At 41.5% G+C, this 5,000-nt stretch overlaps 1 protein-coding gene across 1 annotated transcript in view; it reads left to right on the top strand.

The window, feature by feature from the left end:
* Positions 1-5,000, top strand: part of LOC143021707 (vasopressin V2 receptor-like) — an 86,175-nt gene that overhangs the window by 25,864 nt on the left and 55,311 nt on the right. The gene's annotated exons all lie outside the window — the stretch shown is intronic.

The following is a 5,000-nucleotide window of genomic DNA, read 5'->3' as shown; positions in this document are numbered from 1 at the left end:
AAAAAGAAGAGGAAGAGAAGGAGGAGTAGAAGGAAAAGGAGGAAGAAGAGGAGGTGGAGAAGGAGGAGGAAGAGGAAAAGGAAAAAGATGAGATGGAGGAGGGGCAGAAGCAGGAGGAAGAATAGGAATAGGAGGAGGAGGAAGAAGAGGAGGAAGAGGAAAATGGAGAAGAGTAGAAGGAGGAAGAACAGGAGGAGAAAGAGAAAAAGGAAGAAGAGAAGTAGGAGGAAAATAAAAGGAGGAGGAGGAGGAGGAAGAAGAGGAGGAGGAAGAGAAGGAAGAGAGGAGGAAAAGGAGGAGGAGAAGGAAGAAGGAGGAGGAAGAGAAGGAGGAAAACGGAAAGTAAGAAGAGGAGGAGAAGGTGAAGGAGGAGGAGGAGCAGGAAGAGAAGGAGAAGGAAGAAGGAGGAGAAAGAGAAGGAGGAAGACGAAAAGTAAGAAGAGTAGGAGAAGGTGAAGGAGGAGGAGGAGCAAGAAGAGAAGGAGGAGAAGGAGTAGGAGAAAAAGGAGGAGGAGGAGGAGGAGGAGGAGGAGGAAGAAGAGAAGGAGGAAGAAGAGAAGAAGAAGAAGAAGAGGAAAAGGAAGAAGTGGAGGAAAAGGAAGAAGAGGAAGAGGAAGAGAAGGAAGAAAAGGATGAGGAGAAGGAAGAGGGAGAGGAAAAGGGAGAAGTGGAGGAGGAGGAGGAGGAGGAGAAAGGGGAAGAAAAAGAAGAGGAAAGAAAAGTAATAACAAGAGAGGGAGAAAGAGGAGGAGGAAAAGGAAGAAGAGAAGGAGGAGAAGGAGAAGGAAGAGGAAAAAAGAAGAGGAAGAAAAGGAGGAGTAGGAGGAAGAGGAGGAAGAAGAGGAGGTGGAGAAGGATGAGGAAGAGGAAAAGGAAAAAGAGGGGGGAGGAGGAGCAGGAGGAAGAGAAGGAATAGGAGGAGGAGGAAGAAGAGGAAGAAGCGAAGGAGGAGGAAGAGGAAAATGAAGAAGAGGAGGAGGAGGAAGAGCAGGAGGACAAGAAGGAGAAAGAGAAGAAGGAAGAAGAGGAGGAGGAGAAAGAGAAAGAGGAGCAGGAGGAAGAATAGGAGGAGGAGGAGAAGGAGGAGGAAGAGAAGGAGGAGAGGGAGGAGAAAGACGAAGAGTAAGAAGAGGAGGAGAAGGTGAAGGAGGAGAACGAGGAGGAGGAGCAAGAAGAGGAGGAGAAGAAGGAGGAGGAGGAGGAGGAGGAGGAGGAGGAGAAAGAGGATGAGGAGAAAGATGAGGAAGAGGAAAAGAAGAAGAGGAAAAGAAAGAGGAGGAGGAAAAGAAAGAAGAAAAGGAAAAGAAAGAAGAGGAATAGCATGAGAAAGAGGAAGAGGAGGAGAAGAAGGAGGAAGAGGAGAAGGGAAAAGAGGAGGAGGAGGAGGAGAAGGAGGAGGAATAAAAGGAGGAAAAAGAGGAGGAAGAGAACACAAAGGAAAACAAAGGAAAAACAAACAACAGCAGGCCTACTGGCCCTAACGAGGCTGTTTGTGTTAACTATATTAAGCTACAGTGAAGAAAACAGGGCAACTACCAATATCCTATCCAATTACAATTAGATGCCGGGCTGTCAGATCTTTTATTGCAAAGGATAATATTAGAGTCCAAATATTTATCTAAGCGATTTTTGAATGTTGTCATTGTGTTACTTTCAACGAAGGTAGAAGGTAACGAATTCCACACATTAACAACCCGGTTAAAGAAGAAGTGTTTACTTTCATTCGAAAAAAATATTTTACAATTACTTTAAAACCGTGACGTCGTCATTCATTTGATTGGTCTAATGAGAAGTAATCTTCGATATTGATGTTGTCAAAGCTTAAAAACCTTAACATCTTAAACATCTTAAAAACGTCGATCAAATCTCCTCGCATCCTCCTTTTTGAAAGTGAGAATAAATTTAGACTTTTAAATCTTTCTTCATACGACAAATTTCTCAGCCTTGGCATTATTTTAGTCACTCTCCGTTGCACTCTTTTTAGTTTGCTGATATCTTTCTGGTAGTATGGGGGCCAAAATTGTACACAGTATTCAAAACGTGGACAGTCCAAGGAATTATAAAGTTTTAGCAATATTTTTTCTGATTTATTTTCGAAGACTTCCGATAAAGACAACCAATTTATTTCCTGTTTTAACAAATTCTAAGCAATGTTGACTTGGCTTCAAGTCATTTGATATTAAAACTCCTAGATTTTTTTCTTTAGTTACTAAATCCAGTATTTCGCCACTCATTTGGTATATGACGTGATCATTGCTACTTTCAATGTGCATAACTTTACATTTGTTAACATTAAATTTCATTTGCCACTTGCTACCCCAGCTTGATAATCTGTCTAGATCGGATTGCAGAGTTTCTTTCTCTTTGGTCGTTGTTACTTTACCGGTAATTTTTGTGTTCTCGGCAAAGTTTGATACTTTGCAGAGGAGGTCGTCGTCTAGATCATTTACATACATTAAGAACAAAATGGGTCCCGAAACTGATCCTCGCGGTACGCCACTTTTGACATCGAACCTGCTAGATGAGGCCCCGTCAATTACAATTCTCTTTTTCGTTCAGAGAGCCAATCTTTAATCCAATTGTGGATACTACCAGAAATACTACGCGTTTTTAATTTGTCGAGCAATCGCTTTTGGGGAATTTTATCGAATGCCTTCTGAAAATCTAGATAAATTCTATATATTTGTTAAAGACGTCATGAAAGAAGTCGAGGAGATTAGTTAAACATAAACATTTGCTACGGAAGCCATGCTGCGAATCTTTCATGATTTTATTTTCTTATAAAATTTTCACCACACTGTCGCGAATGATGGTCTCTAACAGTTTACACACAATCGAAGTCAGGTTAATCGGTCTGTAGTTGTCTGGTTGTGATTTGTCCCTTTCTTGAACATTGGTGTTACGTTAGCACATTTCCAATCTGATGGGACGTTACCAAGATTTGTTAAAAAGGATGCACAAGGGTTTACTGATTTTATTTTTGACTTCTCGAAAAATTCTAGATGAAATTTTATCAGGTCCCGGGGCTTTATTTATTTTGAGCTTATCAATTACTTATACGGCATCGCTTTAGGTAATCATGAGTTGATTTAAAACGTTTTGGGACATTTTATGTTCTGGTGGCTGATACGATGAGCAATTCTCATCTTTGAAGACGGATGCAAAAAATTTATTGAGGATTGAGGCCGTCTCTTTTTCATCATTCGTATGTTTACCTTCATCGTCATTTCTTGGTCCAATGCCGCAAGTAAACGTTTTTTTTTTATTTGCATAACTATAGAATCCTTTAGGGTTCGATTTGCTTGCCTCAGCAATATACTCTTCAAGATTTTTCTTGCTACGCTTTATCAGTGCTTTGGTTTCGCGGCGAATTCTGTCTAGTGTTAGTTTATCGTCTTGGCTTTTAGTTGACTAATACTTTTGTACTCACGCTTTTTACGAAAGAAGTTGTTACTAATTTCCCTATTCCATCACTTTGGTTTATTTGTTGCCGGAAAAAGGAAGAAGAAGAGGAGGAGGAGGAGGAAAAGGAAGAAGAGGAGGAGGAGAAGGAGAAGGAAAAGGCGGAGGAAAAGGAAAGGGAAGAAGATGAGGAAAAAGGAAGAAGAGGAGGAAAAGAAAGAAGAGGAATAGAAGGAGAAAGAGGAGGGGGAAAAAGAAGAGGAAGAGGAGGAGGAGTAGGAAGAGGAAAAAATAAGAGGAGGAGGAGGAGGAGGAAGAGGAGGTTGAAAAGGAGGTAGAGAAGGAGGAAGAAGAGGAAAAGGAAGAAGAGAAGGGGAGGAGGAACAGGAGGAAGAATAAGAGGAGGAGGAAGAAAAGGAGGAAGAGAAGGAGAAGGAGGAGGAGGAGGAGGAAAAAGGAGAAGAGGAGGCGAAAGAAGAGCATGGGGAGAAGGAGAAGGAAGAGGAAAAGGAAGAAGAGGAGGAGGAGATGGAGGAAGAGGAGCAGGAGGAAGAATAGGAGGAGGAGGAAGAAAATGAGGAGGAGGAAAAGGAGGAGAAGAAGGAAGAAAGAGGAGGAAGAGAAGGAAAAGGAGGGAAACGAAAAGGAAGAGAAGGAGGAGGAGGAGGAGGAGTAAGAAGAGGAGGAGGAGAAGGAAGAGGATGAGGATAATAGGTGAGGAGAGGAGTGCAATGATGAAGAATGATGGGGGAGATGGGGAATGGGGGAGATGGGAGAGGGGGGAATGGGGGACGGGATGGCAAGGGGGAGGGGGAGAAACTAGAAAACGGTGAAGACGAAAAGAACGATTAGGTAAAAAAAAAAAAAAAAGAGAGAGAGAGAGAGAGAGAGAGAGAGAGAGAGAGAGAGAGAGAGAGAGAGAGAGAGAGAGAGAGAGAGAGAGAGAGAGGATCAAGAGACGGAGAAGAGAGAATTAGAAGAAATGGGAATGGGAGAGAGAGGATTGGGAGAGAGGATTGGGAGAAAGGGGGGGTGGAAGGGATGGAGAGGCTGAGGGAAAATAAAACAATGTTGGAGACTGATGGTGTTGGAGAAGGACGTTCGTGCGTTGTTGAGGGAGAAAGACGTGAAAGTCTTGGAGAAGGAAGCTCCGGCATTACTATCGTTGCGCCCAATATTGCAACGAAGAGGTGGAGTCATAAAGATGGTAGTCAAGGAAAGATTTGATGTGGATGAGAGGTAAGGAAGGGAGGTGGATGAGAATGGAATAGGTGGAAGTGGGTACTTGCCTTTTGATTTGGCTACCTCCCTTGTAAGGGGGAAAAAGCCCTTGGTATATAGATAGAGAGAGATATAGATAGATAAAGAAGATGAATAGTAGAAATTACATGTGATAATTTTTCTCTGATGAGAAATTTGTAAATATTTGGTACATGAATAAGTAAATAAACAAATAAGTAGATAACAGAAATAAATGAGTAAATGAAATAATTAAATAGATGAATAGATGAATAAATAACTGAAGAAATAAGTAAATAAACAAACAAATAAATAGATGAATAAATAGATAAATGAATGAATGAATAGATAAATGTTTA

The sequence above is a fragment of the Oratosquilla oratoria genome, chromosome 42 (genome assembly GCF_046742065.1).
Source record: "Oratosquilla oratoria isolate Oo_2021 chromosome 42, ASM4674206v1, whole genome shotgun sequence".
In the NCBI taxonomy this organism is placed as follows: Eukaryota; Metazoa; Arthropoda; class Malacostraca; order Stomatopoda; family Squillidae; genus Oratosquilla; species Oratosquilla oratoria.
Note: the sequence above shows the minus strand (reverse complement) of the source record. Positions and strands in the feature narration are given on the sequence as shown.